The sequence below is a fragment of the Bombus vancouverensis genome, chromosome 1, assembly GCF_051014615.1.
Source record: "Bombus vancouverensis nearcticus chromosome 1, iyBomVanc1_principal, whole genome shotgun sequence".
NCBI lineage: Eukaryota > Metazoa > Arthropoda > Insecta > Hymenoptera > Apidae > Bombus > Bombus vancouverensis.
In genome coordinates, this window is record NC_134911.1 from 22,454,587 (window position 1) to 22,467,411 (window position 12,825).

The 12,825-nt window shown below is 36.0% G+C and overlaps 1 protein-coding gene across 1 annotated transcript in view; it reads left to right on the forward strand.

Annotated features, from left to right (window-relative positions):
• The first annotated feature begins 50 nt into the window (after positions 1-50).
• Mical (Molecule interacting with CasL) overlaps positions 51-12,825 on the forward strand; it is a 110,219-nt gene continuing 97,444 nt past the window's right edge. Inside the window, exon 1 of the mRNA XM_033339367.2 lies at positions 51-410. The gene's annotated coding sequence lies outside the window, so the exon portion shown is untranslated. The remainder of the gene's footprint in view (positions 411-12,825) is intronic.

Consider the following 12,825-nt stretch of genomic DNA (forward strand, 5'->3'; position numbering starts at 1 on the left):
CTGACGGCGAAAATCGTGTACCACACAGGATGAGCTAAGAGGATTTTCCAGTGCCTCCACTCCTGTGATCGAGAATTTCACTCCACACTCCGTATTCGGTCGCGATCGCAGTACGGTGTTCGACGCGCAGTCGAAGGAGGCCAGTCAAAGCGAGCGTAAGATGCCAATGTAGACAGTGAATCGCGCGACGTTCGTCAAGTAAAACGAGTATGTATAATGTGAATATATAGTGAGAAATCGGCGTGATATGGTGAACGATCAAGCTGCAATCGAAATCTTCAATTAGCAGTACGCGCGCGGTAATGTGATCAAAGAGCGGAGAAAGAAAAGGCTACGAAGGAAAAAAGTGCAGTGACTCTAGATTTGATTGGCGGTGCACGCAGAGAGCGGCCCTTCGTATACATACATATGTAAGTATATACACACGCCCGTATACACAAAAGCCTCATACGACAACTCTTTCTCGTCATCTCTCTCTCCTCTTTCTCTCTTTCTCTCTGCATTCCTGCAGTAGCTTGCACGTACTTGCACTTTTTTCCCCTCATTTTACATGAGATTTATGACCGCGCCCCCTTCGCAACTTGTTAGAAATAGATAGCTGCTTTGTATACGCACCGGCTCCCATTGGTGGATTTCGATTTCTTTCTTGTATCTCGCAATCGAATTTACAGAGAGAAGATTAAACTGACTCGTAGCAGAGAATGTAAGCGAGAGAGAAAGAAGAGAGGATATCGCGATACACACGGTATTATGTATTAATATGTAAATGCTTTGCGAGCCAGTGAATTTTTATGAATCGACTTTCGTGATTTGCGAAATATTCGATTGGTACGAGTGGTAAATTTCGCTGAATCGAACGCCGCTTTCTTTGTTTACCTTGTAACGCCACTCGACGCAGAACCTAAAAGTACACGTAATGCGTTATCAATGATACAATTTGAGATCTTTTTGTGATATAAGAATAGATTCTCGTAGGAGACTCTGTAGAATGAAATTAGCTACGATAGGATAGATATCTTAGATTATGACAAATATCGAATCGCGTCGGAAATCTTGTAATCGCTTATCTGTCAGCTGACGACAAGTCAGCCATGTCGTAGTTACTGGCAATCATTTCTGTATGTATCTGTCATGGAAGTTTTGAATCTTTTCCTTCGTTATTTTCTCGCAACATCGGATATCAGACAGCGAGGACGAATTTCGCGTTTTGCAGTGAAATCGTGAGTAGAGCTTGTTCCATCTCGATATGTCAATTTAATTATTTTTTATGATACTCTATGATAACTTTACGTGTTAGATGTGAAATAAAATTTTGTTTATAGTAATTGTTATACGAGTTACAATTAGCGATACGAATTAAAGTGACGTAAAGTTAAATATAATTATACGAATAGATCGTAGAAAATTATTTAGCAATAACTATACAGTGTGTTAACATAACGTTAACACATTTCTATAGTTTTGAGTTAATGTAACATAGCTATATAGTTGACGCAAGTTATATATGAACATTTATATATAGTTATAATTAGTATATGTTAACTATATATATATATATATAGTTACTATGTTATATCAACTTAAAATCATATATTCTATTCTACAATAACTTTATTATAGATATAGTTATACATGTATCATAGTGCTTATATGCATGTAGTATATTATTAAATATATTTATCCTCAAATATGGGCACGTAATAACACACAATGCTTTTATTAGATAATTTCTACCGATTTGTAATAGTTTAACGGAAAGAAATAATCGTCAAATTCGATTCAATCTTACGTAACGATCTTTATTCGTAACTGAAAAAATGGCTTCTGTGTGAAACACAGAATTCATTTAGAATTTATAATGAATTCATTTCCAAGCTAATAATTCAATTCGTGCAATATTAGAGACTTTACATAAACAGCATGAAATATGCTTGATTTTCATGAAAATACAGTTAAGAGCGAAGCTGTATTTATTTTTGCATGTAATACAAAGTGCATTCACACGTCTTGCGCACAATGATCAAGACACTCGATCTATCGGTATTGACTGTCTTCGAAGGACAGCGACCAGAGTGAAAGAACTTCTGCTTAGCTAAACTAGCCTAACTGAACAGACCTCGGTTTTATCTTTCATCCCACAGCAGCGTACTGTTTGCCGTATCTTGTAAAACTGCAATTGTACAATTGCAATTGTTTGCTAATAATTCCATGTAGCATTACGCAATTTTCCGTTTTCGTCGTGGCTGACATTTTCAGTTACTCTTTCTATATTTTTTATTATATATCGTATAGCGATGAATCATAACTTTCTTCTTTTCGAACAAACATTTTTTTATTTCAAATAGTTTCACTGTAAGGGCGCAGAGGATTAGCTGGTCGACCATATTACAATGAGTTTTAGAGTACAATAGGCAAACACATATTCTTCAGTAGGTAAATAGAAATATATTTTTGCTCGTATTTCTTCAAGAAGCTTGATACTTCGGTTTTAAGCCTATTCTCTTTAAATTTTAAAATATTTTAGACATTTGTTAAGTCTAGCCTGCAGTTGTAGACGTAAAACAAATCTAAATATTTATCATACTTATGAATGTCCCTGCTACGTTGTACAATCTTACAAATTTTTGCTACGTTTACCAATAAAAATAAAAGGAAGGAAATTCGTAGACGAAATCGTATTTTGTTCATCGATCCGTACGGTTTATACAACGCAAAGTCACAAAAATGTTGTCTCTAATGTTTAATCAAGCAAATTATTTCAAGAATTCCTAAACCTAAGAATTCTTTTCGTCGTCTTCCATCCAATGGAACATTAAAAGCTTATCTTTCTAACGTTAAAAAGATATCGCAAGCTTGTTCAAACGTTTGGCAACAAGACGAAGCAAATGTTATTAATAATCATTGTTATTTACTTCTCGTTCCAATTCTGACTCTATGCTCTTAAAATAGGATATTCTCGATATTCTTAACCCTTTTGGATTTTCAGTATTCTCTGTCGCTAGAAAATTCCTCGAGTTCGAGAAAAATACGAAAGAAGAATCGTGATATCTAGTTACGCTAAAAACCTTACACCGAAAATTGTTTTATTTATTCGATTTATTTATTATTGTTTAGTCCGTGCCTTTCGGCTTTGGACGAACTTTCGGTTTTACATCTCTTCTTATACGTCTACCTCCCCTCTTTTCCACTCTATTCTATTGCACTCCCTTGCTTATTCTACCTCTGAAAACTAAGCATTATCAACTATAAATTATCAACTAATGACTAGAAACTATTGCAACTTTGGTCTCTAGCCTGCTTGTTGTGGTTTTCCCTTCTTTTCTCTATCGTTGCTTTCAGTTCTGCTAGACCTTCTCCAGTCTCGTTTAGCGTTTTTCCTATGTCTTTTGGTCCTCCCGTTATTTCACATGAAAATTGTCTCGAAGCACTAAAATTCGTTTTGCTATTCGAAACGAAAGATTAAAAGGATACAGTCTCTCGGTATTCTTCCCGTTCTTTTCGTTTATCGAGACACGAAAACAAGATTGAAATATCAAAATTGGAAGAACGTGCTGGATCAAAGCAGACCTTATAAGCCAGCATGTGCGCAGCCTATGAATTGGCATACGCTGGTTGTCGCGTTCGTGCGAACAATTTTTATATTTGTGTAACGTAGGTAGCTTAAGCGGTATCGTGTGTGGGTCGCGCGTACCGCTTTGTCGCAGATAAAAAGCCTCTCTCTTTCTCTCTCTTTGTCCTTTTTCGCGTGGTCGACAAAATTCAAGCCTCGTCGTCCACGCGCGTGGAAATATCGTTCGGACTCGCTCCTCTTTAGGGAATAGGCGAGCAACCTGCAGTTCCTATCGGATTAGAAATTTTTAGAAATCAATTTTTTTTTTATTTGCAAGGAGTTTACGATCGATTCTCATCGAGAATTATAAATAAGTTATTCTGGCGTGGTACTATAACGCGAATAGTAGAAATGAATTAGCAGCAGGTTCGTCGTTCCTGTCTGCTCTTCTATCTCGATCCATGCGATTTCGTTTCGTCATGTTAAAAATAGCGAAATTTTCTAACGCGTTTTTACGATTCCTTCAACCCTTTGCACTTGTATGTCGAGCGTGACATCAGTTTTATCGGTTCCACTCGGCACTCTTTCGTGCCCAAATCAATAGATGTCCTAGAAAACCAGGATTGCATCGTGGAAATTGTTTCCAGATACATCATACACTTAAAAATACAACAATAGCGCGAATAGAGCTGGTATTTAACGTTGGAACCACCGATAGTTAAGACGAAGCTGTTTCTACCAAAACCAGTGAAAATAACTGGTCTTCAAAAAATAATAGAATATTTGTATATTTATTGATTTATTACTTTCTTACAAATTGTAATTAATTTTTTACGTATTGTTAATCCATTCGGGACTATGATCTCTAAACAAAGATCGACAAATTTATATGTCGGAGATGAAAGGACATCGGGATTTTCCTTTTGGAATGTTGGAAAAAACCCCAATACCCTAGTCCAGACTTAGTTAAGACGAAGCTGTTTCTACCAAAACCAGTGAAAATAACTGGTCTTCAAAAAATGCGTAATAATAAAATATTTGTATATTTATTGATTTATTACTTTCTTACAATTGTACTTAATTTTTTACGTATTGTTAATCCATTCGGGACTATGATCCCTAAACGAAGATCGACAAATTTATATGTCGGAGATGAAAGGACATCGGGATTTTCCTTTTGGAATGTTGGGAAAAACCCCAATATCCTAGTCCAGACTTAGTTAAGACGAAGCTGTTTCTACCAAAACCAGGGAAAATAACTGGTCTTCAAAAAATGCGTAATAATAAAATATTTGTATATTTATCGATTTATTACTTTCTTACAAATTGTACTTAATTTTTTGCGTATTGTTAATCCATTCGGGACTATGATCCTTAAACGAAGATCGAAAAATTTGTATGTCGGAGATGAAAGGACATCGGGATTTCCCTTTTGGAATGTTGGAAAAAACCCCAATATCCTAGTCCAGACTTAGTTAAGACGAAGCTGTTTCTACCAAAACCAGTGAAAATAACTGGTCTTCAAAAAATGCGTAATAATAAAATATTTGTATATTTATTGATTTATTACTTTCTTACATATTGTGCTTACTTTTTTGCGTATTGTTAATCCATTCGGGACTATGATCCCTAAACGAAGATCGACAAATTTATATGTCGGAGATGAAAGGACATCGGGATTTCCCTTTTGGAATGTTGGAAAACACCCCAATACCCTAGTCCAGACCTTTACTATAGCTACACTTAAGTAATAAAAATAAGAAATAGTTTTAATGTTCCAATCCGATTTTATGACGCAGGGTGTTTGGTAACTGATGGTACAAGCGGAAAGGGGGTGATTCTACGCGAAAAAAGAAGTCGAAAATATAGAATAAATTTTTTTTTTTTAATTCTTCTATCGAAATAACGACTACAGTGAGATCCGTTATAACGAGACGCGATAAAGTGCACGCGTACCGAGCGAAAATTCAAAGTCGATTTTCTCGAAAACAAAGCCTCGAACGAAAAATGTTTATTCTATATTTTCGACTTCTTTTTTCGCGTAGAATCACCCCCTTTCCGCTTGTACCAACCACCCTGTATAAGGGCAGTTCCACTTGGATTTTTTTTTGAGTTCATGCAGATAAGTTTTACTTGTACGTGGAGTTATACGTGTGTCACATCGCATTCGTCATCCCACGGACCATGGATTCGTTATCGAACGTGAATTCGTTGTCATCTCGACCATCCGATCGCCGCTGTTACTTATAGCCTCTTGTAGTGCCCACATTTGTACTTTGTACTTGTAAATTCGAGCGAAGGTTCATCGAACGCCCAAAATTCCAACCTTAATCCGACATATAAAATTGTAGAACCAGTCATTTTCACTGCTGTGGTATTTCTAGCGTTAGCATCCAGCGATCGATCCGGAATTTTCCTGATAATCGATATCATCGTATCGAATGACACGCGGTAAAAATTGTAAAAACGCGTGGCAAGTTGTAGAAAACGAGGAAACTGGTTAATTAGGGTTCGATAAACAGATTGCAGGACCCTTTTACGCTTTCACAAGTACCGGTCATTTTCACTGGTGTTGGTATAAGTAGCCTCGATACAAAATTAGTTTCAGTTTGAATACATAGAAAACAAAATAAAATTCGTTATATTATTCTTTTAGTTATCGTTGCCAAAGTCGTTACATCATTGGGGGAAAAAATATAACACGAAGTAGGAATTTAAAGATAAAATTGTAAAACCAGTCAATTTCAATGGTATGGTAGTTCCAGTGTTAAGTGAATTTGTTTCTTTCTTTATTTATTTGAATTGCCCTATTTTTCGGTTAAAGTAAATTTCAAATGAAACGCTTAAAAGCGTTGGCAGCTTTGCCGGTAACGAAATTGAAATAAAATTCCCAGTGCAAAAGGTCAAGTTTCATACTGATAACACGTACTTGGTATCGGTACATCGCTTGTACATTTCGCGGATACTCTGTGTGCGTTACATTTGTAAATTTCATTAACACCGTAGCGAGACACGATTAACGCGACTGTATCGGTAGAATGGAATGAAAGAAAATGTACGTAGAATTTAGAGAAGATATTTAGCGTATATTTGGTAAAGATCGTACGAGTATTTAAACAATCGATTATTCGTCGTGTTAAATAAGCGTTTGTTAGCAGCTGTTTAACGGTTAAGACGGTTGTTCTCGATGCATTATGTTTTTATTAAATATTCACGACAAATACAATTTTTATATTTACATCTGTGTCTCGTAACTTTTATGTAGTTGGAGTTATCTAGGTCGATATAATTAATTCAGCGAGCGAAGGATTTTATCTGTCTCGAATTCTTCTTTCTTTTATACGTTCCATCGCGTAGAATAAAAGTTGCACGAATGGAAGACATTTCCTCGGAAAGCACAAGTGCCATAAATGTTTGAAGCGATGCTGTTACACTTTAATCGCACGTAGGACTACGTCGTGTTCGGTTTAGTTCGGTAAGACAATATCTTACCGGACGATACAATTTCTAAGAATCATTATTAATACGATTATTTCGAACAATTTGAGAATTTATATCGATCGAATCTTATCGAAATTATCACAGAAAAGGCAGATAATTTCGCGATACGATAGTAGGTACTTTGGAGATTTTTATTTGTGGAAAAGTAAATATCGATTATAAGATGCTTATTAAAATTCCGTTTTTAGAAACCTGTTCTGTCGAGAGGAACATCAAAGTTAAAGGTTGAAGTTTGTGGAAAATTTATCGTTTGCAATCTTTCACAAGTTTCTGAAATTTGATTCTATCGAAGCAATTAGAAACTTTGCCATCCTGCGGAACGAAACAAGCAAAGGGAAAACGATTTATTTCTCGTCCGAATTTCATTTTTGAAAGATGATAGATGGGAATGAGAATTAATCGACGAAATTTCCGAGCTTTCTGATGTCGGATTCGAACACATGGAATCGTTTTATTCGAGTAAAAGTGAAAGTAATAATTACCGATTAAATGGTCGCGCTCGAAGATCGCATACTTTTACCGTGTAATGATTTCGCTCTGATCTTGTATCTTAATATACTCTGATCTTAATGATCGAGTAAAATACATAAATATTCTTCGCGTTACGTTTCACTTAAAAAAAAAAAAAATACTCGATTGCTCAAGTCTTATCTTTTAATTAAATCTTAGAGATAGCTGTAACCTTTCGTTATTGTTTAAATTTACACCTATATCGATAAAGGAATTCCAATATCGAGCTAATGGTGTAAAATAACGATAGAAAATTCGATGTACAACGAAATTGACATATTTCTTCCTAATATTCGAATTAACGTTTCCATTCAACCCTTAATTATTACTGTAGAGTCTCGAAGTGTCTCTCAGATATTACAAATATCATTTTCCTCAATTTTCCTCTGAGTTTACATATGTCGGTGAATAACACAAGCGTCTCATTTTCACCGATTTTCAATTAGCCTTATGATTCTAACTTATTATCCAGCCGTCTAATTGTAACTCGCGTAGATTCAGAGAAAAATTTTGCAGCAGAGTATCTCAGAACCTTGGCAAATTATATCATATTATGCAATTATATTATTAATTATATTAATTAACGTGCATATCTCCATTGCAATTTAGGGGAGTTAGGAATTTTAAGAAGACTCGTTGACGATATTGTTATAGATACTCGTCTGTGAAAATTCTGAAAATCTCGTCGTCCTTTTCGAAAATAAATATCTTGCCAACGTTGCGAAAGACAAAATCTACAAATTCGTTTTCTATTGGATTGGCAACTGATTGCAGATTTTGTCATTAGGCGACAATGACAAAATTCCCCAATGATTTTTTTTCTCTTCTGCTTTACGTTTTCCTCCTTTTATTGTTCGCCGTTTTGGATTCTTTCTCTTTGTCCTTCGTTTTTTCTACATTTTTCAATCTTCCTTTTCCATCTCGAACACGTTTGTCGCACGATAAAAGATGATGTTGACTGAGATGATAGATCGCATGGAAACGGATATGGAAAACGACACGAGATAAAGACGAGTTACGTCTCTCGGTTTTTCACAACAGATAATTCTAGAATGCAATACACGATCGTTTATTATCGTACTAAAATTATTTGGTTTTAAAAAATTCTATAACAATAGAAATTGTTCGCGCTTCGTTGATAACAAGTAGCAAGTAGTGAACATCAGAAAATCAAAAATAGACTCGTTATATTCTTTTCGCTAGTATTTATTCACACGACTAATCATCCTGCACAGTGGATCAATTTTTCTTCTGGCTTGGCAACTATAAACGATTGCGGATTTTGTCATTAGGTGGTAATGGACTATCGAATTAAATTACAAATTTCTCTAATAAGAATGAAAAGCCGCCGTATAATTTAATTTTAACGATTCGGCATTTATTTATAAATTAAATTTGATAATTTTTTATAATAGGGTATCTAATCCTAATTTATTAATATTAAATTTAATATATTTTTAAATGAAATTTCACCTAAGGTTCGTAAATTTAATTGAATTTATAACATAAACATCGATATAAATACCAATTAATCAAATTAATTTATAAATTTAGTATAAACGCTATTGCTGGCAGCAAATTTATCTTTATTACATTTCTTTTTCTAAATTTAACTTTTTCATTAGGTGGTAATGGCAAAATCCGCAGTCACTTAGTTGCCAACCCAGACAGAAAGAAATCGGAAATAATTCGGAAGAAATTGCGATGACGCGAGTAATAAATTATTATGACGATGCTCGTAACGCGAGTGGTTATTTGCCAGCAGGACAACTCGTTGTATCGGTGCTTGGACGCTACAGTTCAACAGCAAACGATACGTAGAAAAGTTTCATTAAACTATCGGTGACGCGATCTGAATATCGAATTGTTCATTTTCTATCGGTGATTCGTTCGCGACGACTGGACTCGTTGAAAATACCGTTGACGAACATCGAAGAAATTTCATTCTCCTGTTCAATCGAAAATGCGCTTTCCTCCGGGAACGATGCGCGTGTTCGAGAAGAAAATAATAGAACGACTAAGTTCTCTCGCGTTTATTTTCATTTCGTATACTCTGTGTGCGCCATAGAACTCCATTTATTGCAACTAATTTTATAAAGAGAATTAAAATTCTGCTGATTGACCAAGCATCGATTTCGTAGAAAATCGTTTCCATAAGAAATTACAGGTAACGAAGAAAATACAATTGAAAAATTTTAATAACCGAAATTCGCATAATTTCAGCTTAGTTTGTTGCCTCTATTCCCCGCTTATGATCTCTCACTTTAATGATGGAAATTCATGATAGCGTGAAGTGGATTTAATCGACAGAAGATTATTTTCGAGTCGTTGGAAATACTCCGTTCTTATCGATTTTGCAGGAAAATTTAACCAACGTTGTACCTTATTTATTTCCCGGATTGACAAAGGCCCGGAAAAAGAACTTGGCTCGTGATATATTTCTAACTCTTGTTCGTTCCTATATCGAATTTAATTAACAAAACGATATAGAAAGAAAGGATGTGAGAGAAAAATTGAACTTGGAGATGTAGTCTCGAATTTGTTTCACTTTCAACGAGATAAATTTTCACCCCTGGCAATAATTAAGGATCGATAATTCGTCGAGGAAGGATATAATAATATTAGGTTGTCCGAAAAGTTTTACGAGGAAATAATAGACGTACAACGTTTTTCGTAAGGTATATCGAAATACAAAGGTATCTGCAAATTTCTGTCGCTTTGTTTGCTCAGATCTATCGTATAATTTTGATAGACGTCGTAGAGACGCCGTTGTGTTCGCCAAAATTTCATTCAAAGTCTCAACGAGACGCAGCGAAACTTTCAAAGACGAGTCTTTCCTATTAAAACGTTCGTTAGATCGTCCGAGCAGTTTCTTTCGTTTCACGAGAAAATAACAGACGCACGAGGGTTTTTCGTTTTATATTATTTCGTCGAATTACGTACGATCCATTTTCTTCTGCCGAGACGAACACCGCGACGTTTCACAGACTTGGTTTCACGTTTGAACGAAGGTGCGTTGTCGCAAACAACGCGTTTGCGAAAGAAAGACACTCTCCAGGCGACCGAATAAAAGAACGTATGGCGAACAATCGAGTCGAACGTCGGATCTAATCGACGACTCGTTTAACTGCAAGATAACAGGAATTTCATTGCGGTATATAGAGTTTAGGTAGATGGAGATCTAACAAACGTAAAGTGTTGGTCCCATGAGAAATTCTATGGTACGTGGTGCGTCGCTTCGACTGGATCGTAACCCGAAGAAAACGACAGAGGAAAAGTAGGAAAAAGAAAGACGAGTCGTCGCGCGAGTGAATTGAAAGGATTATTTGTCGTATGGAAATGAAATATCCTGGTTGTAAACGGCGGCAAATTGCCATTTCTGACACGAAGAAAGCGTCGATCGAACTAGAAGCAATCGTAGGCGCAATTACAGCTGAATCGAGCATTAAGTCGAACAAACCGTGAAACGTATTTACGATGCTTCGCCTCGCAGCTGTGCCATCGCCATTCGCTTCTTCCATGCCATTTTGAAAAATAAACGCGAGAAAACGTGTACACGCAACCCGCCTGTGGAAAGTCCTGACCTAAGCAACGTTAGGGCAAGTTGCTGTGACTGAAAACGAAAAAACGAGAAGTGGAAAAAATAATAACCGAGATAACCGCGTTGCAGACTTCATTTTCGAGAAAGTCGCGTTTTTCAAGATTCACCAAATACGCGTGAATTTGTTCTTTTATTTCTCGATGAACGGAAGCGAAATTATTCCGCGTGTACGAAATAACGTGGGAAAGGTAAAAAAAGAGAGTTTTTGATCTAACGACGCGTTGATCGTCGCACGAGATGTACACGTTTTGTCTATGATTTACGCTATTCAGTGAAATTATTACGACAAAGGTTGTTAATCGTCGAATTGCGGGTTTCTCATGTTACAACGTTTTCTATTTATTTATGTCACTCGAGATTTATTGTTATTTCTTAGTATCTTTTACCGATCAAAATCTAAAGACGTATCAATTTAAAAATGTCGAGGTTTAATAGTTTACAGAGACTCGATGGACGATAGATGTTCGAACGCGAATACTTTCAGATTCAACGAATCGTTCGAAAACGTTGAAAATGTCAGAAAATATCTGTTAAAAATAAGACGGAGTTTGCATCTTTTCCCGCGTAATTTTCCAATGTATGCAAGTCGCGGAATATTCGATCGTAAATTCGCCCCGTATATAACGAGATTGGGAAAAAAGTTGACCAATTGCTCAACGTGTCGAGCACCGCGGGATTCCAAGGTTTTTTGCTTCGTATACAACAGTAATCATAATTTTTACGAGGCAAAAGCGAAACGACAAATGGTAAATGGTAAAACCGATGGACTGCTCGAGGCTGCAGCATTGCACGACTCCTGTTCCGGTACAGGAAACGAACGGTGCTACGATAAATCGCGTATTGTTATTCGGAAAAATGTGATTGAAAGATGTCGCGGCAGGTAGAAAAACGATCAATGCCTTGGATGTTCTTTAAAAAGGCGAGGGATATTTCGTGAAGCTTCAAGGACGAAAGGGAAAAATTGTCCAATGTAGGACGAAGGATACGTGCTTATTTACGTTGTTATATAGCGTGTACCGGTATACAACGTGTTTTGGAAATTGCGTTATAAACGAGGAGATTCTGCGTCTTGAAATAAGACGCAACTGAAGAGTAAAAAGTCAGCATCAGAGAATTGTCAAAGATTCTATGGCGAATTTCCTTAGTTTCCTTCGAATATAATTAATTCAATGAATGGATAATTAGCAAGATGCTATTCTATGTGTGAAAATAGGCCGAAATAAGCCGAAACTGAAGAATTGCAAAGTGGAGAGCTCCGTCTTCGAGAAAATCGAGAATTTGGAAGCTTGTCAAATATATTATAGCGAATTTCCTTAATTTCCTTCGAATTTAATTAATTCAATGAATGGATAATTAGCAAGATGCTATTCTATACGTGAAAATAGGCCGAAATAAGCCGAAAATGAAGAATTGCAAAGTGGAGAGCTCCGTCTTCGAGAAAATCGAGAATTTGGAAGCTTGTCAAAGATTCTATGGCGAATTTCCTTAACTTCCTTCGAATTTAATTAATTCAATGAATGGATAATTAGCAAGATGCTATTCTATACGTGAAAATAGGCCGAAATAAGCCGAAAATGAAGAATTGCAAAGTGGAGAGCTCCGTCTTCGAGAAAATCGAGAATTTGGAAGCTTGTCAAATATATTATAGCGAATTTCCTTAATT